The 27,698-nt window shown below is 43.9% G+C and overlaps 1 pseudogene; it reads right to left on the minus strand.

The window, feature by feature from the left end:
* Positions 1-5,308: 5,308 nt before the first annotated feature.
* LOC137366670 (probable G-protein coupled receptor 139) lies at positions 5,309-27,698 on the minus strand (annotated as a pseudogene).

A 27,698-nucleotide genomic window follows, 5' to 3' on the forward strand; every position in this document is an offset into this window, starting at 1 on the left:
TGGAGCTGAACAATAATTTTGGGTTATTGCTTCCCGAGTTGCTGTAGTGCAGGCAATGTCTACAATGGCCTTTTGTTTTTGCTTCTTCTGTGTCTCTTCAAATTGTGATCACAGTGTCTTCCAACGTTGTGGTTTTATCTATCTTTTCAAGTCACTGTCATACCATATTTGGTCATGTTTAAACATTACCTTGTCTCTTCCTTGGTTAGTTTAAGCAATCATTGGATTGGTCAGGTATGACCTCACCTCCCATATGTTGCTTCATTTCTGATCAATGTAACAATTGTTATCTCAAAACTCACTTTTGATTATTCAGTGCATTCGATTCTCTTTCACGTGCAGAATACCAGGAATAATTCAATTTGATATGATTTGAGGCAGGTTAGTGGTGGCAGTTTGCAATTTCGCCATAACATTAAAGGAGACCATAAAAAAGATCATAAGGAAAAAAAACTATCAAAACCCACAGTGTGATCGTACACTGCAGGTGTCTGAGATCACTTTAATCAGTGCCAGAGAGATGGTTGAAAAATAACTTTTCGGGATGAGGGACTATAATATGATAGAATGTTAGATTATTATTGAAAGTGAGGAAGTTCAATCTGAAGCCAGGGTGTTACATTTGAATGAAGGAAACTCTAAAGGTATGAGAGGTAAATTAGCTGAGGTTGATTGGGAAAATACATTGCAAGGTATGACAGTACGTAGGCAGTGGATCGACATTAAAGGAATATTACTTAGTTTACAGAAACTATAAATTAATTGTTTTATTGCAAATAAAACACAAAAGTAAAGGCATTCAACCATGGATAACAATGGAAGTTAAAGATTGCATAAGATTAAATGAAAAAGCCTGTAAGGTTGCCAGAAAAAGTGTTAAACCTCGAGGATTGGGAGGATTTTAGAATGCAGCACTGGAGGTCAAACAAACTGATAAAGAAAGTGAGAATCGAAAATGAATGTAAGCTTGCAAACAAAAAAACTGAACAATATGAACTGTAAAAGCGTCTACAGTTATGTAAATAGGAAATGCTTGGCTAAGACAAAGGTGGGTTAATTACAGGCAGAGTCAGGAGAATTTGCAGTGGGATTAGAGAAATGACAGGGAAGCTGAGTGATTACTTTGTGTCGGTCTTCACTGAGGAAGATGCAAGAAATCGCCAAGAATTAACGATCCATGGGATTACGGAGAATGAAGAATTGAAGGAAAGTAGTATTAGCAAGCAGCTTGTAATGGATAAATTGATGGGGCTGCATGTTAATAAGTCCCCAGGACCTGATATTCAATATCCAAGAGTGTTGAAAGAGGTAGCAATGAAGATAATGGATGAATTGGCAATCATCTTCCAAATTTCTGTAGATTCTGGAACGGTTACAGCAGCTGGAAGATCTCAAATGCCACCCCACTATTTAAGAAGTGAGGGAGAGAGTAAACAATGAATTACAGACCTGCTCATCTTATATCAGTCGGAGAGAAAATGCTACAGTCTATTCTAAAGGATGTGAGAAATGGACGCTTGGATAATAATGATCCGATTGGCAAAGTCAGCATGGATGTATGAATGGGAAATCATGTTTGCTGAACCTATTCGAGTTTGAGGACGATGTTACGAACAGCATTGACAAAGGGGAGTCGGTAGATGTAGTGCACTTTGATTTTCAGAAGGATTTTCATAAATACCCCACAGGAGACTGGTTAGCAAAATTAAAGTACATGGGACAGGAGGTAATATACTAGCATGGATTACGTATTGGTTAGCAGGCAGAAAGCAGAGAGTAGGAATAAACGGGCCATTCTCACGTTGGCAGGCTGTGACTAGTTGGGTACGACAGGGATCAGTGCTTGGGCCCCAACCGTTCAGAATATATATCAATGATTCGGATGTGAGGACCAAATGTAGTATTTCCAAGGTCGCGGATGACACAAAACAAGGTGGGAATGTGTGTTGTAAGGAAGATGCAAAGCAGCTTCAAGGGGATTTAGACAGACTTAGTAAGTGGACAGGAACGTGGCAGATGGAATGTAATGTGGAAAAATGTAAGCTTATCCATTTTGTAGGAGAATTTGATTTACATAGTAATTCTTAAATGGGAAGAGGTTAGAAAGTGTTGATGTAAAAAGAAACCTGGGTGTCCTTGTCAATAAGTCACTGAAAGCTAACATGCAGGTGCAGAAAGCAATTATGAAGGCGAATGGTATCTTAGCCTTTATCACAAGAGGATTTAAGTACAGGTGTAGTGATGTCTTGCTTCAAATGTATAGGACCTTGGTTGGACTCACTTGGAGTACTGTGTGCAGTTGTGGTCCCATTACACTCTGAAAGATATTGTTGCTATAGAGGGAGTGCAACGAAGAGTCACCAGACTTGTCTCTGGGATGGGAAGGACCGTCAAATGAAGAGTGATTGGGGAAACTTGGCCTGTATTCTCTCGAGTTTCGAAGAATGAAAGGTGATCTCATTGACACCTGCAACATACTTAGAGATAGAAAGGTTGGATGCAGCTCAGATGTTACCCTTTTAGGGAGTCTAGAACCTGGGGACACTATCTCAACACAAGGGGAAAGCCACTTCAGACAGAGATGGGGAGCATTTTTTATCTCAGAGGGTTGTGAATCTTTGTAATTCTGTACCCCAGAGGGTTTTGGAAGCTCAGTCATTGAGTATGTCGAAAGCAGATTTTGACAGATTTATAAATACAAACGACATAAAGAGATAAGGGGGATAATGTGGGAAAATGTATTGAAGTGGATGATCATTTTGTCATCACATTGAATGCCGGAGCAGGCTCGTTGGGCTGAATTACCTACTTTTGTTCCTATTTGCCGATGTTCTCCTCCAAGCCACACACCATCCTGCCTTGGAACTATATCGCCATTGCTTCACTGTCGCTTTGTTGAAATCCTGGAAATCCTTTCGTCACAGCACTGTTGGTGTACCTGCGCCCCAAGGACTGCAATGGTTCAAGACGAAGGCTCACCAAGAGATTCTCATGGGCAATTGGAGATGGGCAATAAATGCTGGCCTAGCCAGTGACGCCCATATCCCGCAAACAAATACAAATATGATATGCCATGTGGCCAATTTAAGTGACATGCATTGTGGCTATTTCTAATGATATTTGTTATTGCCGTTTAAATTGATGTGCGCTGTGGCAGACTGAAGTGGCATATGTGCCGCCATTCAAAGTGACATGCATTGTGGCCAGCTAAAGTGATATTCAGTGTGACTATTTCAAGTGAGAAACGGTGAGACCATTTTAGGTGCTATGTGTTACTGCCATTTAAAACAATTTGCACTGCGACCCTTTTAAGTGACATGCACTGTGACTATTTTAAGTGCTAAAATGTGACAACTTTAAGTGAGGTGCAGTGCGACCATTTTACATGATATGCAGTCTGCCCATTTTAAGTTATATGCAGTGCAGCAATTTTAAATGACAGGCACTGCGGCCGTTTAAAGTGCTATGAAGTGCAACCATTTTAAGTGACATGCACTATGCCCATTTTTAATGATATCTAGTATGGACATTTAAAGTGACATGTCGTGCAACTATTTTAAGTGCTGTGGGGTGCGACCATTTAAAATGATATTTGTTAGTGCCATTTTAAATGATGTGCACTGTGGCCCATTTAACTGATGTGTGTATGACCATTTTAAGTGACATGCAGTGCAAACATGTTAAGTGAAATATACTGTGGCCATATTTAGTGATATGCATTGTGGCCATTTAAAGGGACATGTATTGCGGTTACTCTGAGTGCTAAGTAGTGTGGCAGTTTTAAGAAATATGCACCGTGGCCATTTAGAATGATCAGCAGTGCGAGCATTTTGAGTGTTTTATTTTTATTTGTTCATGGGATCTGAGTGTCGATGACTAGGCCAGCATTTATTGCCCATCCCTAATTGCCCTTCAAGTGAGTGGCAATTTCAGAGGGCACTTTAAGAGTCAACGACATTGCTATGGTACTGGAGTTAGATGTAGGCCAGACGAGGTAAGGACGAGAGAGTTCCTTCCCTGAAGGCCATTTGCGAAACAGATATTTTTACAACAATCGACAATGATTTCATTGTCACACTAGACTATTTTTTTTTTAATTCCAGGTTTATTAATCGAATTCAAATTTCACCATCTGCCGTGCTGGGATTCGAACCCACGGCCCCAGAGCATTAGCCTGGTCCTCTCGGCTACCAGTCCAGTGACATTACCACGTTGTCCGTTATTGCTATGTTAAATGATGTGCACTGTGGCCTTTATACGTGATATGACTCCGACATGCAGTGCGACCATTTTAATTGAAATGCACTGTGGTCATTTTAAGATGGGAGCAAACCACGGTGTTCATTGTCAGTGTTACCTTCCCACGGCAGCGAATGTAGGAGATGTAAAAGAGTAAAGGCTGATAAAGGGTAACAAAAGGTTAACAAATGTTCTTAAGGATTATAAACTGTTCCAAAGCATTATCAAGTGTTATGCACGAACAGAAAGGATTGCAATGTTTTATATTCCGTTAGCTAGGTTTATAAATACTTAAAAGTATTAGAGATGGGTTATGACGATGTGTAAAAGTTTAGAAATGATTATAAATGGCTATATAGGCGCACAAAGGACTCCAGGTATTATAAAGGGATTATAAATTATGATGGAAAATTCTGCCTTGCAACTTCCCCGTCACCCTGGGAACAGGAACTGTCACACAGGGAACAAGCCCCGCACCCATGCCGTATCACCATGGGAACAGACTCGGTCGACACTCCTGGTCACCCTGGGAATCGGCTCCACTTCACTCCCGGGTACCAAGGGAACAGGCCTGCCCCCACTCCCCCGGCACCCTGGTAACAGGCCCCACCCCTACTCCCCCGCACCCTGGGGACAGGGTCCGCCCCCTGCCCGTCCCCACAGCAGCAGGTCCCGCTCCCATTTTCCCCGCACTCTGCAAGCAGGGTCTGTCCCTACTCCACTCGCACTCTGGGAAGAGGATCTGATACCCCGTAAAGCTGAGAGCCGGCTCTGACCTCAATCTCTGGCACCATGGAAACAGGCCCTGCCCCCACTCCGGTGTCAAAAGCGCCACACTCGCTATCGACACAGAGCTCGGCCGCACTCATCTGTCACCCTGGGCATTGTGTCTGCCCCCTCGCCCCCATCACGATGTTGAACAGACCTCACTACCACTCTGTCGTCACAATAGCGTCAGGCTCCGACCCCCGCTCTGTGACCAACGCGTCAGGCTCCTCCCGACTCTGTCAGCACAGCAGCGGGCACTTTCTCCCGGAGGAGGAAATAGTCGGTGATTCAATTCCTCTCATCAGTGAACGAATTTAATAATTGTGGTAAAGGGATATTTCAGCACATTCTTCAACTGCTCTCTGAACTGAGTTTGGGTCACGGCATAAATCGCAGTATTTGTGCAGCAACTCAGAAGTTGCAGCATGAAAGCCAATTCCTGCAGAAAAAGAGGCATTGATACAGACACAGACCGCAAAAACTGCATAGGTAGAAATGGAGATACAGACACAGACACCGTCAAATACTGCATCCGGCTCCATATCGAATACACCATTAACACTGCCCATAACAGGATGAAATTCCCCGAGATAACTAACAGTAAAATGATGGATTTCCTTCGGCTCTCCATCTCTGGGTCTCTGCAACTCTCCACACTGCTGTGAGCCCGGAGTCTCCTGCGTCCTCTGTTGCTCACTAAGATTTGTCTGACGGTGAGAGAATTGAGCAGCAGACTCATGACAAATGGGAGCCCCGGGGTTAGAATGTGATGGAAGAACTCGATTGCTACCCACACCCGAGAGATCTGAGCGTCGAATGTTACCCGACAGAACCAGGGATCGTTTCACAGCAAATACCAACCTGCTAGCATAAAATACCAGGTGGTGTTCTTTAAACAGCTCAGCACAGTCACTGTTCCCAGAACCACAGCCGCCGTTTTCTCACTGCAATATTTACTTTTCCGTTTCTGGCAACAAATGGCCACAAATCGATCAAAGGTGAAAGTGACGGTGAACCAGACAGAACAGTCAGTGGCTGCATAAAGCAGGACGGCATGGATATTACAAACGGGAATGGACTGCAGGAACTGAAACTGTTCCTTATAAATAATTGGAATGTGTCTCAATATCAGGTCGAGGATAATGACCAGTAGATCCGCCACTGACATGGCCATCAGGTACCGAGTGACACATTTGGAGAGACCGCACTTTCCCCGAGACAGGATCCCAATCGTCAGCAAGTTGACTGTGAGGAAGGGAAGTAAATAGGGAAATTATACATCAGGCTGGGAGAAAAGTTACCAGTTTGATTGAGGAATGTTTGCGATTTACAAATGTGTTCCTGTATCCTGTAATCTGTCGGAATGATTGGACCTGAAAGAACAAATGGGAAGATCTGTAATCAGGTGGAAGGCAGGACAGATTAAATGACAATTGGATGATATTGAATTTTTTAAACCCGATATTGATCATAATCCTCCCCTCCCTCCGTTTATTGCCTGCTTTAAAAACTGTTTCATCGCTCATCTCTCTCAGTTCTGATGAAGGGTCATCGCCCTGAAACATTAACTTTGTTTCTCTCGCCAGACCTGCTGAATTTGTCTCGCATTTTATGTTTTTATTTCAGATTTTCAGCATCTGCAGCACTTGGCTCCTGTATAGAAAATTGATAAACAACACGGAATTCAGTGATTTAAAAGCAATGATTGGAAATGAATCCGCTGAAAAATCAAAAAAACAAATAATCGCAATCATCACAAGTTGACTGTAAACAAGGGAAATTATCAAGAAATAATACATCAGGTTGGGATTAAAAACAACAGTTTGATGGTGTTCGGGTCATACTTGTTGCCACATTCAGTATGTATCTAATTATTGTATCAGTGACTTCTGCTGGAGAGAGTGGGGGTTGGATTTAGTGGAGCCAGCTGGTTCCTGATAGCAGACCAGAAGATCGAGGGGATTCCCGTCCTGGCATTCGGCGTCCCCACCAGCAGAAATTCAATGACATTAGGGGAATTAACTGCTTGGTTCCGTGCTCCACATCACTATAATTATGGGGATCACGCTGCCAAAGCTGTTGAACAATTTCAGGCCAGCAGCTCAGTAGTATCGGCAAGGCCACTGGCAGCAGCATAACTGCCAGTACTGCACCAGGCCTTGGTGAAAGGCAATCTCTAGACGCCTAGAGCACAGATAAATATGGCAAACACACTAGGGACAGTCAGCTAGTTGGGGCCACTGTCCGTAATACACCAGACCTGGAGATACAGCACCTCAGGTAACGATGACGAGGACACTTCTTGCCAGACGAAGTAAATGGGAGCCACTGCCAGTACTGCGCCAGGCCTAAGGCCAGAATGATTGCTGGATTCCCAGAGTCCATGTAAGTGTGTGGGGGGGGATGGTCGCCAGGACCTGTTAGGTAGTGAGGGCCACTGCTGGTACAACACTAGACCTGAGCCTACGACCACTGCTGCACAGCCTTGACACCAGGCAAATTTTTGGTGTCATTGGGGCTGGTCAGGGAGCTGGGGCCACTTCTGGACCTATTGCACTCCTGGGACCTGGATCATCACTGGAGTCCCATAACCAGAACGTGTAGGGGCTTCAGGTGGGCGTGGGGGTGGGGCCCACTGCTTGTACCACACCAGGCCTGGAAACAGATGAATTGCTGGAGCCCCACACACACCCGAGGTAAGTGTGGTGGGTTTCAGAACCAGTCAAGGACGGGGCCCATTTCCAGGATTACATATGACCTGGGACCAGGACGTTCACAGGAGGTCAGATCCCAGACAGGTGTGATGGGATAGACAGGATCAGTCCGGGAATGGCCTCACAGACGGTACTACAGCCAGCTTGGGACTGGGAGCATCAGTGGACACCCATAACTAAGGTAAGTGTGGCACTGCCGACTGGACCTGTAAGGACATTGGGGGGGGGGGCACTCTCAGTATAAGACCAGTCCTGGGAGCAGTAACATCGCTGGAGACTTGGACCCCAGGTAAGTGAATTTTTGCAGCTGGGGCTAGTCAGGGAGCAGGGGCCACTGCTGGTAGTACATCAGTCCTGGAATCGGGAGCAGCTTTGAGGTCCCAGACTCCAGGTAAGTGTGGTGAGGTTGCCGGTGCCAGTCCTGTAGCTCCTGGAAGGTGGAAAAGGGTGCTTATTGAATGCATAGGCTTTTATCGGAGAAGCAGTCTCTGCTTCGGGGATCCATCCATGGGCCACAGATTACCTATAGAAGAGGTTTTCCCCAATTATGCAGGGAGGCAGCCTTGTTTTACTGGGTAGATTGCACAAGTGGTGGGCTCCCGCCAACCGCTCGTGTAATTCCATTTAAAGGCCTCAATTGACATCTGGATGGGAAGCTTGTCTTAGCCAAAGTTCTATGGGCCCCGCCACCGCTTATCCTGTCTCACAGGGACCATTAAATTCAGCCTTGGGTTTAAATTAAAGAACCATAGTAAGATTGGGAAATTGAATAAAAACACAGGGATTTCAGCTGGAATCAGAAGTTGATTGAGAAGTTAATTAAGTACGAGGATTAAATTAAACATCAGTAATAATAGGTTTATAATAAATCATCCCCCCCCCCCCACCCCGGTAAATATTGATGAGGACAGTAACATATTTCATGAGGTCTTTTATCAACACTGTAGTGAATGTCTTTTTGTCAGACTGGAGGAAGATATACTGTGTTGATCCCCAGGGTTCGATACGAGGTCCACTGATGTTTCTGATATACATTAATGACTTAGACTTCGGGCTTCAGCCCACATTGTCGAAATTTGCAGCAGTCATGAAGCGTGAAAGTACAGTGAAGAGTGAGGAAGATAGTAATGGAATTCAGGAGGACAGAGACAGGGCGGTGGAATGGGCAGAAACAACAATAACAACATGTGCTGATATTGCACCTTTCATGCATTGAAACGCTTCAAGATGCTTCACCGGCACATTATAAAGCAAAATAAAACACGGAGTGACATTAGAGGACTGTCGGTAACATGGTCAAAGGCTGGATCAAAGAGCTTTAATGAGTGTTTTAAAGTCAGAAAGCGATGTGGAGAGGTGTGTAGAGGGTATTATGGAGCTTAGGGCCCAGGCAACTGAAAGTACGATCATCAATGGTGAAGAGATTAAAATCCAGGGTGCTCAAGAGGCCAGTATTAGATGAAAACACATACCTTAATGTGTCGTGGGGCGGAAGGAGATTACAGTGATAGAGGACTGGATATGTGTGGGAAGTGGGACTCCCAGTGCTGGTCCAGAAAGGCGATGGTAACACCAGCTCGGCCTTTTCGTGCCACACCCCCGACACAGAGAGTTCCATTTTTTTTCTTTGTCTCCGTGTCTCACATCAGTATGCAAGTCACTTTAAAGATGGGATTCCCGCCTCCAAGTCTGATTGCTAGCCAATCAGCTCAGCAGTATTGGCACTGTCACTGGAAGTTTTGGCCACTGTCAGTACTGCAGAGGTCTTGGACCCAGGCCCAGCGCTGGAACCAGGACGCAAGGTGAGTGAGATATGGTCATCAGGACCAGTATGCAAGTCCTCACCTCATGGGGATCCATAAAATCCAGCCCATAGAGTAGTGAGGCCATGGAAGATTTTGAAAACAAGGATGAGGATTTTAAATTTAAGACGTGTCTTAATCGATAGCCAATGTAGGTCAGCGAGCACAGCAGTGATAGGTGAATCAGCGTGAGAGTGTTAATGGGAGTGAACACAACAGCAGCTGAATTTTAGATGAGCTGACGTTTACAGAGATTAGAATGTGGGAGATCAGCAGGAAGGCATTGGAATGATCAAGTCTAGAGCTAACTAAGGCCTGAATAAAGGTTTTGGGCAGAGGAGCCGAGGCAGGGGCGAAGTCAGGCCAAGTTACAGCGACCTTATTTGGCCAGTATTCAGGAGAAGTTTGTTGCGGCCGGTATGTAGCAAGCCCAACAAGAAAGGGCGCAGTTTTGGACTTAATATTAAGAAATGAAGTTAGGAAAGTGGAAGGTGTGGCAGTCAGAGAGCACTTTGGTGACAGTGATCATAATTCAGTCAGTTTGATTATAATTATGGAAAAGGGCAAGGACAAAAAAGTAATGCTAGTTCTCAAATGGGCCGAGGTCAATTTTACTAAACTGAGGAGTGACTTAGCGAAAGTGGAATGGAAACAGCTACTAGAAGGCAAATCAGTGTCACAGCAGTGGGAGACATTAAAAGGGAAGATTCAAGGGGTTCAGGTAAACATTCCAAAAAGAAAAAGTGTGGAACGGCCAATTCTAGAACCTCCTGGATGTCAAGGAGCCTACAGGGTAAGATAATGCAGAAAAGGAAAATGTTTGTCGACAATGAGAACTCAGTACACCAGAAAGCTGAGAGGAGTATAGAAGGTGGATGGATGTGATCCAAAAGGAAATTAGAAAAGCAAAGAGAGGGCGTGAAAGAATATTGACAAGCAAAATCAAGATGATCCCGAGGATGTTTCATTAATACATAAGGAGTCAGAAGATAAATAAGGAGAGTGTAGGGCCCATGTGAGAGCACAAAAGTAACATATGTGTAGGGAGGGAAGATGTGGTATGGTTCTTAATGAATACCTTGCATCTATCTTCACAAAAGAGGGGGATGATGCAGATATTTTAGATAAGGAAGAGGAGTGTGAAGTATTGCATGTGATAAGCATAGAGAGGATGATGTATTAATGAGATTAGCATCCTTGAAAGGTGATAAGTCACCAGAACCGGATCAAATGTACCCGAAGTTGTTAAAAGAATCGAGGGAGGAAATAGCGTAAGTTCTGTCCATCATTTTCCAGTCCTCACTGGATGCAAGTGTCGTGCCAGAGGCTTGGAGAAGTGCTAATGTTGTACTTCTGTTGAAAAAGAGAGCGAGGGATAGACCAAATAATTACAAGCCAGTTAGTCTAAGCTCAGTAGTGGACAAATTGCTGGAATCATTTCTGAGAGTTTGGATAATCTGCCATTTAGAAGGGAATAGATTCATCAAGGATAATCAGCATAGATTTGTGAAGGGAAGATCTTGTTTGACTAAACTGATTGAATTATTTTAAGAAGAAACAAGGAATATTTCTGAGCATAGTGCATTTGATGTGGTCTACATGGAATTTAGCACTGTGTTTGACAAGCTCCCACATAGCAGAAAGGTTACAGCACACAAAATCACACAGTTGTTACAGTGCTGAAGGAAGCCTTTCGGATCGTCAAGTCCACACCGGCTGCCTGAAAGAGCAACTCCTCAGTTCCATTCACCTTTTTTCTCCCCGTAACCCTGCACATTGTTACAGTTCATATAACTGTCTAATTCCCTTTTCAATGCTTCAATTGAACCTGCCTCCTTCACGTTCCCAGGCAGCGCATTCCAAACCTTAACCACTCGCTGCGTCGAGAAGAGCTTTTCCTCATGTCACTTTGAAATCTCTTACCAAGTACTTTCAATCTGTGCCCTCTCGTTCTCGATCTTTTCACGAGTGAGAACAGTTTCTCTCTATCTACTCCTTCCAGAACCCTCGTGATTCTGAATACCTCTATCAAATCACCGCTCACCCTTTTTTTCTCCAAGGAAAACAGTCCTAACTTCTCTATTCTGTCTTCTGAACTCAAATTCCTCATCCTTGGAACCATTGTCGTGAATCTTCTCTGTCCTCTCTTCAATGCCCTCACATCTTTCCTCAAGTCAGGATCCCAGAATTGGCGCAATACTCCAGCTGAGGCTAAAATAGTGTATATTACAAGTTGAATGGAACTTCCTGCTCTTGCACTCTATGCTCCTATTAATAAAGCCGAGTATACTGCATGCTTTATTAACCGGTCTCTCAACCTGTCCTGTCACCGTCAATGACTTATGCACATATATACCTAGGTCCCTCTGCTCCTGCACCCCCATTAGAATTGTACTTGTATTATGTATTGTCTGTGCACGTACTTCCAATCAACATGAATTGCGCATTTCTCTGCATTGAACTTCATCTGCCACCTGTCTGCCCATTTCCCCAAGTTGTCTATGTCCTTTTGAAGTTCTAAATGTTCCTCCTCACAAGGTCAAGGCCATTAATATATGTCAGGAAAAGCAAGGATCTCAACACTGATCCCTGGGGAACTCCACTACAAACCGTGCTCCAAACCAAAAAACTTCCATTTCACACTACTCTTTGTTTCCTGTCACTCAGCCAATTTCATATCCATGTTGCTACTATGCCTTTTATTCCATGAGCTAAAGGTTTGCTCACAAGTCTGGTATGTGACACTGTATCAAATGCCCTTTGACAATCGCTGTACACCACATCAACAGCATTGCCCTCACCAACCCTCTCTGTTACCACTTCAAACAAACTGCAGCAAGATTGTGAAACACAATTTCCCTCAAGAAATCCATGCTGGTTTTCCTTAATTAACTCTCATTTATCTATGTGACTATTGATTTTGTCACGAATGATTTTGTCTAGAGGTTTCATCACCAGCGAAGTTGAACTGACTGGTCTGCAGTTGCTATGCTTATCTGTACACCCTTTATTGAACAAGGATGTGACGTTTCCAATTTTCCAGTCCTCCAACATCATCCCCGAGTCTCAGAAAGAATGAAAAATATAGCCAGTGCTTCTACAATTTCCACCCTCACTTCCCTTAGTATCCTTGGATGCATCACATCCGGTAGTGCTGCTTTATTTACTTTAAGTGCAGACAACCTGTCTAATAGTTCCTGTTTATCAAATTTAAGCCCCTCTAGTGTCTGACCTCACACCTTTTTCAACAATTCCAGGGTTTATATGCCTATAGTAAACTTTGTGATGCCCTTTAATGCCAGCTGGCAGTTGCTTTACATGCTCTTTCTTTGCTTCTATTATTTGCTTTTTCACTTTCACTGTGGACCTTCTATTTTCAGCCTGGTTCTCAATAGTATTTTCTGCCTGTCATCTGTCATAAGGACATGTTTTCTCCTTTATCTTACTTTCTAACTCTTTTGTCATGCAGAGAGCTCTGGATTTGTTTATCCTACCTTTCCCGTCGAAGGAGCATACCTTAACTGTGTCCAAACTGTCTCATTTTAAACGTATCCCATTGTTCAGGTACCAGTTTGTCTGTCAGCTTTTGATTCCACTTGATTCGCCCCAGCTCCATTCATGCCCCCTTGATGTTGGCCTCATCCCAATTAATTATTCTGAACCCGGAATGCTCTTTGTCCTGTTCCCAAATTCAGCCTAGACCTTATGATACAATGATCACTATACCCTAAAAACTCTCCTATTGATAATTGTTCCACTGGGTCCACCTAATTCCCAAGAACCAGGTCTGGCAGTTCTTCCTTCCTCGTTGGACTAGCAACATACCATTGCAGAAAAAAATCCTGAACACACTCCAGAAACCCTTGCCTCTCACTGTCCTTTACAGTACTATTATTCCAGTCTATATTTGGAGAATGAATGCCTCCCATTAAAACTACCCTATAATGTTTGCACCACTCTCTAATTTCCTTGCAAGTTTGGTCCTCCAGGTTCTTACCAATAGTTGGTGGCTTATAGGTAACACCGAGCAATGGAACTGCACCTTTTATTTCATTATCTCTAGCCAAATTGATTCCGCCATCGGACCCTCTGGGACATCCTTTTTCTGCAGCACTGCAAGTTATCCTTAATCAATGCTGCCACCGCCCCCCTTTTTTTTCTCCAGCACTGCAATGGTCTCCTTAATCCAAAAAGTAAAGCCCATGGGATCCAGGGAAATGCAGCAAGGTGGATGCAAAATTGGCTCAGTAGCAGGAAAGAACGGGTAATTGTTGATGGGTGTTTTGGCGACTGGAAGGCTGTTTCCTTTTGTGTTCCGCAGGGCTCAGTACTGGTTCCCTTTTTGTGGTATATGTAAGCAATTTGGCTATAAATATAGGAGCATGTTCAAGACGTTTGTACACAACATAAGGGGGAAAACGCCGCCTGAATGAGAGCGAGGAGGATAGCTGTAAACTGCAGAAAGAGATTGATGGTCTGGTCAAATTGGCAGAAAAGTGGTAAATGGAATTCAACCTGCATAAGTGTGAAGTGATGCATTTGGGGAGGTCAAGCAAGGCAACGGAATTCACGATAATTGGGAGAATACTGAGAAGTGTAGAGGAAGTAAATGACGTTGGACTAAATGCCCACAGATCCCTGAATGTATCAGGGCAGGTAGATAAGGTGGGCAAGAAGTGTTGTGAGAGCCCATATTTCTTTGTTAAAACTTGGAATCTATATTTTAAAACGGAAGAGTCTGAACGTTGGGTGTTTTCTTTTGAAGGAAATTCAACTGAACGTTAACCAGTAAACAAGCTTTTGCTGGAGCACATGTGATTTCAGGTTAACAACACAGGGAGTTCTAACCTGAAGGGACAGATGATTACAAGGAAATGACGGACCACGACATATAGCTGTCACAGGATTGTTGCTGATCTGTTTTTGCTATCACTTTGAATTGTTCAAAGATGTCGCTTTTCTTTTTACTAAAATCGGCAGTTGGAATTTGCTTTGGACCTGATAGAAGATCGGAAGAGAAAGAAAACTCCTGTTGCATCTCTTTGAAGAATCCCTGCTATTGAAAAGCAAAAGCGGGTATGAAGTTGTACTGTTGCCTCCTGTATTTTGAAGAAACATTGAACTTTTGCAGAAACCAACCAACTTCAAAAGAACCTTGCATCAAATGTTTGAGTACTGAAACCTGCGTTGTTGCACATTTGCTGTAAGACCTATGTGAAGCCTTCTGCAGTTGAATTGCTTTGAACATCTACCCAAACAAACTGTTCAGCGACCTCGCCTGGAACGTTTCCGAGTGCCAGCCAACAATTTGACTTTGGAACACCTCGTCAAAACAAAGGACTTCCTTCCAGATTATTGCAGTCTACTTTTTTTTTTAATTCTTTCTATTCCTTTGTAACAGCTGTAAACAAAAATCCCTACTTGTGGTGAACTCTTTGTTGGATGCATATGCGTGTGCGTGAGGGCAATGGTAAAATACAGGGCTTTAATATTTCATTTCGCATATATGTTTACTTCCTTATTGGTTAAGACTTGTTTAAGAACAAAGTTTAATTTTGTTGTTTATTAAAGATGGTATGTTTTACTCTGGTAACAATTAGAGGATCTGGTTGGTTGTTTCAGTAGGTGGGAAAAATTATTGATAGGCTGTGCCCTGTGGAGAAGTGGGACTGATTTAACAGTGCACTCCCCCCGCATTGGTCGTAACATAAGGCATATGGAATCGTTCATTTTTATTAGCTGAGGTGTAGAATATAAGAGCATGGAGGTTATGCTGGGACTGTGCAATTCATTAGTTAGCAACAACCTGAGTACCGTGTGCCATTCTGGTCACCTCATTACAGAAAGGATGTAATTACACTCGAGAACGTTTGGAGGATATTTACGAGGAGGTTGGTGGAACTGGAAAAATGCAGCTATGGAGAAAGATTGGATAGGCTGGGGTTGTTTTCCTTGGAACACGGAAGGCCCAGGTGAGAATTTAGAGGCCTGGAGAGAGTGGATGTGAAGGTCCTATTTACATGCAGAGAGATCAGTGACCAGGGAGCATAGCTTGAAAGTGATTGCTGGAAAGAGTACAGTGTTATTGAGGAAACAGAATAACCCAGATGGTGGGGGGAGGGTGGTGGGGGGGGGGGGATGGGGGTGGGGGGCGGTGTTGGAGCTCACTGACTGAAAGGCAGAGACCCAAATCTGATTTAAAACGGAGTCTCGATATGCACCTCTACAGCTTAACGTTCAGCGCTCGGGACCAAATTCTGGAAGGTGGGATTAGAATGGGTGGATCGTTTTTTGACCGACACAGACACGATGGGCCACGTGAACTCTTTCTGTGCTGTTTCAGTTCAATGATTTTCTATGAATTTTCTCTGATTTTCTTGGTGGACATCGACTATTTTAGTGAAGGCTCATCTCGGTGTCAAAAATGACCCAAAGGTTGCCAACAATCTGGTTTAGTCTCACACAGTTGCCAGGAAGAGGGATGCAGTCGGTAGCTAGGGAATAAAGTTGGGAACGGGATCTGAAAACAATGGCATCAATCTTCTCGATATTTAATTGGAACAGTAGATGTGTGAGGTAATACATTTTCGAAGGATGTATGTGGAAAGACAACACAAGGTATATGTTACAATTGAAAAGGGAGTATCAGAAGAGAGCGACCTGGGAGTTTGCGTGCAAATCGTTGAATGTCACAGGGCAGGTGACAAAAGCAGTTAATAAAGCATATGAGATCCTAGGATTTATAAATAGGGGCATATCAAACAAAAGTTGGAAAGTTATGCTAAATCTATATGAAACACTACGGCACACCCCAGTACATAATACATGGAACCGCAGAATTCTTATCATATCGTACCAGGGATGTGGGAATTCAGTTACGTGGAGATATTTGAAAATCTGGGATTGTTCTCTGAAGAGCAGTGAAGGGTAAGTGGAGATGTAATATAGAAGTTCAAAGTCATGAAGAGTTTTGATAGGGTATTTAATGTGAATCTGTTTCTAATGTCAGCAAGTTCAGTATCAAGAAGACACAGATTGAGGTAATTGACACAGACCCAGAGGTCTAATGAGGAGAAATGTCTTACAGAGCAAGTTGTTAAAATGTGGAATTCACTGCCTGAAAACATGGTGGAAACATAGAAAGTTAGAAGATAGGAGCAGCAGTAGGCTATTCGGCACTTCGGGCCTGCTGTGCCATTCAAAAAAGATCACGGCTGATCATTTATTCAGTACCATGTTTCCGCTTTCTCCCAACATACCTTGATCCCTTTGCCATTAAGAAATATATCGATCTCCTTCTTCAATACATTTAATGACTTGGCCTCCACTGCTTTCTGCGGTAGATAATTGGACAGATTCACCACCCTCTGAGTGAAGAAATTTCTCCTCATCTCTGTTCTAACTGGCATACCCCGTATCGTGAGCCTGTGACCCCTGGTTCTGGCTCCCCAGCAATTGGGAACATCCTCCCTGCATCTGAAATAAAAGCAAAATACTGCAGAAGCTGGCAATCTGAAATAAAAATAAGAAATGCTCCCTGCATCTAACCTGTGTAGTTCTGTTAGAATTTTATATGTTTCTATGGGATCCCTTTCATTCTTTTAAACTCGAGTGCAGTCGAACCAACCTCTCCTGATACATCAATCTTACCATCCCAGGAATCAGTCCAGTAAATCTTCTTTGCACCCCATCCATGGCAAGAACATCCTTCCTCAGATAAGGCAATCAAAACTTCTCACAATACTCCAGATGAGGTCTCACCAAGGCCTGTGATAGGGTGGGATGGGGGAGAGTGTGTTAAGGGCAAAATCTACTTGGATGGAGTTAAGAAGCATAAAAGGTGCAGTTACATTGTTCAGTGTTCTCTTTAGGCAATCAGCTCGTGGGAAGGACGTTGAGGAATAAATTTGAAAGGAAATTACTGAAAGTTGCATGAATTATATAGTAGTTACAATTGGGGACACTCATTATCCAATTATGGACTGGGATAGTAGTAATGTAAAGGGCAGAGGAGGGCAAGAGTTTCTGGAGCGTGTTCAGGAAAATCTTCGACAAAAGTATGTTGCTAGTCCAACGAGAAAGGAGGCAGTGCTATACCTGGTTCTCGAGAATCAGCTGTTCCAAGTGGATCAAGTGTCAGTAGGAGAACATTTAGGAGACAGAGATCATTGCATCATATGGTTGACTCTGAGAAAGGAAAAATGAGAATCCAGGGGGAGAATAATGAATTAGGGGAAAGCCAACTTCAATGGCGTAAAAATGGTGCTGGGACAAAGACATTGGACTTAAACTTTGACAGGACAAACAGTAGCTGAAGAATGGGTTACCTTCAAAGAGCAGGTAGTTCGGGCACAGGCAAGGTATATTCCCTCGAAGGGGGAGCGTAGGGCAAACAGATCTCGAGGTCAATGAATGAAAAAAGAGACAGAGTTGAAAATGAAGAAGAAAAAGTGTGTTTATGACAGATGTCAGATCGATCATAAAATGGATAACCAGGCTGAATATGGAAGGTTCAGAGGTGAAGTGTAAAAGCAAATAAGAGAAACAAAGAGAGAGTACGCAGAGAGACTGGCAGCAAACTTTAAAGAAAATCCTAAAGTCTTTCTGCAGTCTCCCCCAGTGTAAGTACGCAGTCTTCCACGAGCCATGTTGCAGCTACTGGAGAAACACCGTATAAGAGCAGTAGGCAAGTCTTGCGAACCCACAAGACAGTCTCTAATGGAATAGACAATGGGGAATATTTCAGTTTTGTATGTATAATTGGATGTGATCTTGGATAAAGATGTTCACGGAAAGGTTTTTGTTGGTGTTTTTATTGGAGGATGGTGACCAATTGGACACTGTCACTGGGCGTCTCAGATGGATGTAGCAGTGGAGAATAGGAGATTTATGGCGAGAAAGGGAAATTGTCCTGTGGGAACTGAACTCTTAGCAGGGACTCTCCGACAGCCTGTCTGGGTCGAAGGCGTCCAGGAAACATACTCCCGGCCTCCTCCTTTTCCACCTCCTGAGGTAGCCCAGGATTCCTGGTGCCAATTCCTGTGTCCTCATGATGGTGATGATATGAAGGGTGCGGCAGAACACCATGAACTTGGACACCTGCTCCAGTGTGTACTGGAGGGCTCCCCCCGAGAGGTTCAGACATTGGAGGCAATGCTTCATCAGACCGATATTCTGTTCCACGATGTTCCTGGTGACTCCATTTCTCATGTTATTGACATGTTAATTGCATGAGGTTGCTTGGCTGCAGGAGGTGGGTTGGGGGTGTAGAAACATGAGTTGTGTCTGGAGGGGAGTTTTCTTTATCTACGAGGAGCCACATTCTGATTCTGCATGGAGTTAAGGCCCCAACTAGAGGACTGTGTCCAATTTTGGTAACCAGACTTTAGGAAGAATGTGAAAGTCCTTGAGAGGGTGCAGAGGAGATTTGCCAGAATCGTTCCAGGGATGGGGATTTTAGTTACAGGGTTAGTTTGACCTGGAGTTGTTTTCCCTGGAGCAAGGAGATTAAGAGGAGGTTTGATAGAGGTGTACAAGATTATGATACGTTTAATTAAGATAGACAAGGAAAATCTGTTACCATTAACTGCAGAAACACAAACAAGGGGGCACAGACGAAAGATTGCGGGCAAGTGATACGGGGGAATATGAGGAAGAACTTTTTTACACAGTGGATGGTACTGACCTGGAACTCACGGACCATGAGTTGGTAGAAGCCGAGACAATCAATAATTTCCAAACGAAACTGGATGGGCACCTGAAAGAAATGAACTTATCGGGGATTGCGTGGGGGAGTGAGACTGACTGGATTGTTCCACGAAGAACTGGCATGGAGGGGTCGACTGGCCTCTTCCTGCATATAAACGACTTTATTACAACATCTGCGACATTATGTTGGACACTGCGCCTGCTCCTACCTGGAAATCACCCCTAAAAATCTGAAAAGGACAAAGGGTGGGAAGGTGATATCCGCCAAAGCAGTCCTGGGAGAGAAAGATCAGCAGGAGACACAAGGGGCCCTCCTCCAGCCAAAAAGGAAGGTGCTGTGAGCAAGGGTGAGACCCAGAGACTTGTGTGCTTCCATTGTAACAAGGCATGACATTCAAAATCTGGCTGCTGGCACTTAAAGTGGAAACCGGTAGCCTTAATCAGGGCACAGCTGCTCAGTGCAGGTGAGGGCCTGATGGAAAACACGGAACAGGCTGTGGGTTTGAATCCCATTAGGGTGAAACCCAGGAAGCTTTCGACGGCCAGTGCAGGAAAAGTTGATAGTATTCCTGAAGGTTATCAGGGTTTGGTATTTGAAGGGAAAGTAACTTCAAACCCTTCGAGTGGGGCAAGCAAGCTCATAGTGATTCTTAGCAACACAAGGGCCACCAGACCCCTTTTTAACTGAGAGTGCAGTGAACACCAAAATGGTGGTAAATGATGTTTGAGGGCAGTGTATGCCTGCACCTGTACACCGAGTACACCTGGAGTGCGACCTAATTACGGAAGCGGGGACAATAGGGATTGTCCCTAGTTTGCCTGTGGACGGGGTTGGCCTGCTCCTCGGTAATCAGCTGTGGAGGATGAAGGTGGCAGCCACCCCACCCCTGCCGCCAAGTAGAGAAAGAAATACCGCAGGAGGTGAGAGAGGCAGAGCAGTGGCAGGAAACGGTCTCCTGCAGAACCCCGGAAAGTGCAATGGGTCAGGCCAAGATCAAATTAGTTCCTTCAAAGCAGACTGCAGTGGCACTGCAGGCAAATGACCAGGTCTGTCAGTCTGAGACTTGCTTTGGAAAGTTAGGAGACCCAGGGAATGAATTAAATGGATTTTCCCCAGCTGAGGCTCAGTGAGCCGACCTGGTATTGCGAAAGTTAGCACAGGCTGCTCAGTTTGAAAGAGAAGCAGAGAGAGTCCCTGACTGCTACATTTTGAAGAATGAGGTACCGATAAGTACATAAAAACATAAGAAATAGGAGCAGGAGTAGGTCATTCAGCCCCATCATTCAATAAGATCATGCTGATCTGACCCAGGCCCCAAGTACTCTTTCAGACCTGATTCACATAACTCTCGTCTCCCCGAGATTTCAAAAATCTACCTTCCTCCTCCTTAAATACATTTAGTGACCTAGCCTCCACCACTCTCTCAGCTAGACAATTCCAGTGATTCACCACCCTCTGAGAAAAGATATTCCGTACCATCTCAGTATTAAATGTGTGACCGCTTAGTCTGTAACTCTGTCGCCTAGTTCGAGATTCCCCCACCAGTGGAAACATATTCTCAATATCTTCTGTCAAGCCCCCTTAGATTCTGATATGTTTCTATAAGATCACCTCTCATTCTTCTAAACTCCAATTAATAAACGTCTAACCTGTTTAGCCAGTCTTGATAGCACAACCCCTTAATCCCAGGAATCATCCGAGTGGACCTTTTCTGAACTGCCTAGTATATCCTTCCGTAACTACGGGGACCAAAGCTACACGCAGTACTCAGGTGTGGCCTCACCAACACCCTGCACAGTTGCAACAAGACTTCCCTACTTTTACACTCCAACTCCCTAGCAATTAAGGCCAGAATTCCATTTGCTTCCTAATTATTTGCTGCACCTGCATACTAAACTTTTCCGTTTCCTGCACAAGGACATCCAAATCCCTCTGTACTTGTAGCATTTTGTCGTCCTTCTCCATCTAAATGATAATCTTCATTTTTATTCTCCCTACCAAAGTGGATTACCTCACACTTTCATACATTCTTTCAACTAAGGCAAAGGAATACATGATTAATGGGAAAATACTGAGAAGTGCAATGGAAGTGAGGGACCTTGGGATGAATGTTCACAGGTCCCTGAAGGACAATAGGGCAGATTGAAAAGGTGGTTGAGAAGACATATGGAATCCTTTCCATTATGAGCCGTGGTATAGAATATAGGAGTAGGGAGGTTATGCTGGAACTGTATAACTCACTGGTTAGGCCACAGCTTGAGTACTGTGTGCAGTTCTGGTCACTTCATTACAGAATGGATGTAACTGAATTAGAGAGCATACAGAGGAGATTGAAGGCGATATTGCTAGGATTGTGAAAATGCAGCATTGAGGAATTATTGGATAGGCTGGGCTGTTCTCCTTGGAACAGAGAAGGCTGAGGGGAGATTGGATTGAAATGTAGAAAATTTTGAATGTCCTGGATGGAGTGGAGGTGAAGGGTCTATTCACCTTAGCAGAGAGGTCAGTGATGAGGGGGCATACATTTTAACCAGATGGTCGAATGATTCGAGGGAAGATAAGGGGAAAAAATTGCCTTGCTGCACCTCAAGTGCTGTAACTTGCAGGACTACGGACCAAATGCTGGAAGGTGGGGTTCTGTTTTGGGTGTAGGGGTGTGGGTCATTTTGGCAGGCAAGAACACAATGGGCCATTTGGCCTATTTCTATTTAGTGAAGATGCGTATTTGTAGTTGGAAGCTCATATCGAGATCCAATATAACACCAAGGTGTGAACAGTCTGGTTTTGTCACACAGTTGCCACAATGAGGGATGGAGTCAGCAGCTAGGGAATGAAGTTCGGAGTAGGGACTGACAACAATGGCTTCAATCATCACACTTTTGAATTGTCACAGCAGATGTGTGAGTTAATGCATTTTAGAAGGATGTATGCAGAGAGACAACACAAGCTACATGTTGCAATTGTAAAGGGACTGCAGAAACAGAGAGACCTGGGAGTGCAAATCATTGAAGGTCACAGGACAGGTTAACAAAGCAGTTAACAAAACATATCAGATGCTGTTCTATATAAATAGAGACATAGAAAATAAAGACTCGGAAGTTATGTTAAATCTCTGTAAAACATGCCTACACATGCCAGTAAATGATACATGGAACAACAGAATTTTAATCATATTGTACCACTGATCTAGGAATTCAGTTATGTGGAGGGATTGGAGAAGTTGGGATTATTTTCTTTACAGTAGTGAAGGGTAAGAGGATATTTAATATAGAATTCAAAGTCATGAGGATTTTGAGAAATGAGGAGAATTTTCTTACACAGCGAGTTGTTGGGATCTGGAATTCGCTACTTGAAGTCATGGCGGAAACATGTTTAATACGATCTTTCAAAAGGCAATTTAACAAATGCTGACAACGCAACCACGAGGCGGCGCAATACTTGCACATGCGCAAATGCAGGCACTTCAAATGGAACGTCAGTGTCTGCGACGTTCAGACAGCTGCCTGGATTAATGCTGGCATGGCTTAATGTATCACGCGAAATGCTATCGCGAGATCGTTCTAGCAAACTAACCTTACATTAAGTTGGTTGGAAGCCCAGTAATATGCCTGGATACTCACTGTAATCCTCAGATCCATGGAATATTTCCATGGTATTAAATACAAAATGAATTACATGTTTGATCGTGAATTGACACCCCGATCATTGGAATCAGGCAGATTATAAAATTTGCTGGCAGTTCGTTATTGCGCTTCGTTTAGATGACTGACAAGGGCTAATTCGCCCGAACACAGCTACTAGCTCCTGCCACACTGGTTGCTCTCCCCCATGCGCAGCTTGCTTTGTTCCCCCCAAACCTCATCACTTGCTCCAGGCCTTGCTGCTTCCCCCCTCCACCCTGACCGACTTTTCTCCGCTCCTCTGCGCAACGCTCTCTGACTTCTTACTCCCCACATCCCCTCACCAACCCCCATTCAGCCGTTAGTTAGCGGCGGTGCCGCTTTACCCCCTGTCAGCCACGTGCTGCCCAAAGAAGCAAGTGGTGACGGGGCGATGTAGGAACGAGTGTATTGAGTACTCTGTACAAGCAGCACTCCCTAAAACTGGTCTCTATGCAACTTACTCTATTTAGGATTTAGGGAGAGAATTCCAGAGCTTAGGGATGAGAATAATAAGTTCTGGAAATATTCAGCAGGTCTGGCAGCATCTGTGAAGAGACAAACAGACTTAACTTTTCAAGTCTGTGGCACTTCTTCAGAATTGGTAAACGTTAGAAATGTAACAGTCTTTGAGCAAATGAAAGAGGAGAAGGGTGTAGAAGAACAAGAAGGAAGGGTTGTGATGGAACAGAGAAGGGAGAAATTAAATGACAGGCTGTTACATTTTTAACGTTTACCAGTTCTGATGAAGGGTCACTTACCTGGGATATCAGCAACTTTGTTCTCTGCACAGATGCTGCCAGATCTGCTGTGTATTTCCAGAACTTTCCTTTCACCCTTCGGAGTCCCAACATCCACAGTCATTTGCATTTATTTTAGTATTTGATTCACTGCCACTTCTCTTCCAGGAATGCCTACCTTGAAGAAATTCTGCTCTTCTCTTCCAGAGCTTAGGGCTTCGGCAGCTGAAGGCACGGCCATCAATGGTAGGGATGCTTATGTGACCAGAATTAGATGCATGCCGACATCTCCGTGGGTTGTAGCACTGGAGGAAATTCCAGAGATAGGGAGGGGTGAAGCAATTAGGGATTTGAAAAGGAGGCTGAGAGTTTTAAAATTGAGGTGTTGTTGACCATGAGCCAATATAGGTCAGAGGGTACAGGGGGTGACGGGGAACAGGACTTGGTGTGAGTTAGGACATGGGCAGCAGTGTTTTGGATCACCTCAAGTTTATGGCGGGTAGAATGTGGGAGAACAGCCAGGAGTGTGTTGGAATAGTCAAGTATAGAGGTAACACAGGCAAGGGGGAGTGTTTCATCAGCAGAAGAGCAGAGAGATTGAGAGATTTGGCTGATGACACGGAGGTGTAAATAAATGTGAATATTTTGCCGGAAGCTCATCGCAGGGTCAACTATTACACCAGGTTGGGAATAGTTGTCTTTAGTCTCAGACAGTTGACAAGGAGAGGGATGGAGTCGTGAGCTAGGAAACGTTTCTTGCTGGGTCTGAAAACACTGGCTTTAGTCTTCATAATATTTAATTGGCATGGCAGATGCGTGAGGTGATACATTGTAGGAAGATTTTATTTATATTCGTCATTCATGGGACGTATGTGTCGCTGGCTGTGCCAGCATTTATTACCCATACCTAATTGCACTAGAGAAGTTGATGGGTGAGATGCTTACCGATGAATGAGGAGTGACAATACAAGCTAAATGGCACAACCTTAAAGGTGGTGAGAAGAACAGAAAGACCTGGGTATTTGTGTGCAATCTGTGAAGATAGCTGGACAGGTTAACAAACAGTTAACCAAGAAAATAGATCCCTAGACTTTATTAATAGACACATAGGTTTGAATCGTCAGCATGTTATGGTAAATATATAGAAAAGACTAGTTCAGCTCCACCTGGAGCATTGTGTCCAATACTGGGAACCACACTTTAGGAAGGACATGAAGCCTTTGGAGAGGGGACAGAAGAGTTTTTCTGGAACTTTTCCAGGGATGAGGGATTACAGTTGGAAATTTGGGATTGTTCTCCTGTGAGCAGGGAAACTTAAAAGGAGACCTGACTGATATATCTAACATTATAGAGGTTTTAGATCAATTTAATAAAGTGAAACGGTTTCCAATGTGTGAGAGGCCGTTAATCAGAGGACAAAGATTTATGGCGATGGTAAAAAAAGAAGCAGAGGCGACACGAGGATTTTTAATGCAATGGTTGTTTCGGATTTTCAATGTATCGTCTGATAGGCTAAAGGATACAGATTCAATAGCGGATTCCAAAAGGGAATTAGATAAATATCTTAACGAGAAAAAAATGGAAGGATCTGGGAAAGAGCCACGGTGTGGTACAAAATGGAAGCTCTTCAAAATTGTCAGCACTGACTTGATAGACCAAATGGCTTCCTTCCATGCAATGCTATTCTTTGATTCTATGATTGTTCCTGCCTCAACTTTCCCAATATTCCTATCCTTCCAAAATGTGTTTGATAATGTACCACAAAACAGCCGTGTTACCAAATTAGAAGCACATTGGATTAAAGGACCAATGTCAGCCGTGGCTCAGTTTGTAGCTCTCTTCCCTTTCAGTAACAAGCTTCTAGGATCAAGTATCACTGCAGGACTTGATCTCAAGAATCAAGGTTGACAGTGCATTGCAATACTGAGGGTGTGCTGCACTGTCAGAGGTGCCATCATTCAAATAAAGCACTAAACCGAGGCCCCGTCTGTCCTCTCAGGTGGATAATAATAATTCCATTGCGCTATTTAGAAGCAGAGGAGGGGAATTATTCCCGGTGTCCTGGTCAATATTCATACTTCAATCAACAGCACAAAAACAGATCTGATCATTAACACATTGCTGCTTGTGGGAACTTGCTGTGCTTCATAGATTACAAGAGAGACTACACTTTAAAAAGTACTCTTTGGGTGTAAATCGCTGTGGGGCATGCAGTGGTCATGAAATGCGTTATTTTCAATAACAGCATTCTGCCAGGATAATCGACATTCACCAAGATGATATACTGGCATGCTCACACACCAACTTTACATTAATGGAGTCAGCTAATTGATACGTCATCCGCTCCTGCCTGGAAACACCCAGATACATAGACGTTCAATGAAAATTTGACCGTAACGGCCACTGACAGCATCGTCTTCACCCTGATGTGAGGCTCCAGTTCATGTTGCAGGAGCTGACACTGCTCTGTGACCAATTACTTATTGAATCAGAGTCGACTCACACACCGCACCTGGGTTAGGTGTAGGTAGGAAATTTGCTCTTGGAAAACCCAGCGTGGGTAGGGCAGAGCCCTGTCCTTCTCCCTCTTTACAGATCCTACCCCCTCTGCAGCCACTGTTCCATGTGTTGGTCATGTTACAGACCCAGAGGCACTGTAACTATAGTCCCTATACCTCGTTCAGAGTTGGGGCACCAAATCCTCTGTCCCCCCTGAATGACTGCAGCAGCTCACAATACAACCTCCAGAAAACCATTCACAACACCTCCACTAACTTTACAATAGCAGAAGGAAGTCAAAATCGCCTCTCCTGTAATTTGGATGCCTGGTCCTTTTAAATAACACTGGAGGGGGTTCCTCATGCTGCTGACTGACACAGGCAGTGAGTGGACATGTACAGAACAACTTTCAAAGATGTGTGTCAATGCTGCTGGAACGCCATACTCAAAACGGAACACCACTGTAGAGAAGCCACTGGTGGCTGGCAGCGCATCCACCACCACATTAAAAGTTCTAGGCTTTGTAGCCTCGTCAGCAATGGCTCTACGGAGCCCAGAACTGCAGTTACGGAGAGATACAGAGTGAATTGATAAATAATCTAACGGAAAAAATATGCAGCACCATGAGAAATAGACGGGTGCATGGGACTCATTGTATGGGTGGGGTCATAGAGGGAACTGAACACAATAACAGGAATATTACAAATATGATTCTACTTTACCAGGAATCATTGTGGATCAGGGTGCTCAGGGGTGATGAAAGACAGGATTTAGTGAGAATTAGGATTCAGGAATCAGAGATTTCGATGTGCTGTGGTTAATGCAGGTTTGTAACTATGAGTCTTCTCAGCATAGCTTTAGGATAGTTGAGACTGGATTTTACAAATTGACAAGTTGAGACTGGATTGTGGTTTAAAGAGCAGATGGACAAAGACAAAGGCTGATATTACAGATGTCGTTGTCGACAGGATAGGGTTTTGGAATTCAGCTCAGGGTCAAAAAGATCATTGAGGAAGTGAACTGTTGGTTTCAGCTCTTATATTGGCTGATTCATTGGAAAGAGAACAGAGTGTATGTTGGGAATGACAACAATGGCTTCAATATCCCCAATACTTAAATAACAAGGATAGTAATACATTGAATCGTGGTTTACACATGCAATAGCTGGGCAGGGAGAGACTTACCAGGGGCACCAACAGCAGCAAAGATGACACAGTAAATTAAAATAACAGTAATACAGTTAGCAATGGTTTATAGAACTAATACCTGGAGATAGAAATTTCCCATGAATGATCACAGCAGCGAGGATGGCAGGTTAAATGACAAGATCAGTAATGCAGTTAAATAGGGTTATATAATTAATAACTGGACAAAGAGAGAGACTTACCAGGGACACCAATAATAGCTAGGATGGGATAGTAAATGTATTGAATCATCCGAAGTGCATCACCGAATCGCCATTCCAATGGTATCCAATCACAACCTGCAGATAGACTGTTAAACACATCGGATAAACCCCTACCCAATGTTGTAACATTCCATTCTGCTGTTCTCAGATTCTGACCCAT

The sequence above is a fragment of the Heterodontus francisci genome, unplaced genomic scaffold (genome assembly GCF_036365525.1).
Source record: "Heterodontus francisci isolate sHetFra1 unplaced genomic scaffold, sHetFra1.hap1 HAP1_SCAFFOLD_590, whole genome shotgun sequence".
Lineage (NCBI taxonomy): Eukaryota > Metazoa > Chordata > Chondrichthyes > Heterodontiformes > Heterodontidae > Heterodontus > Heterodontus francisci.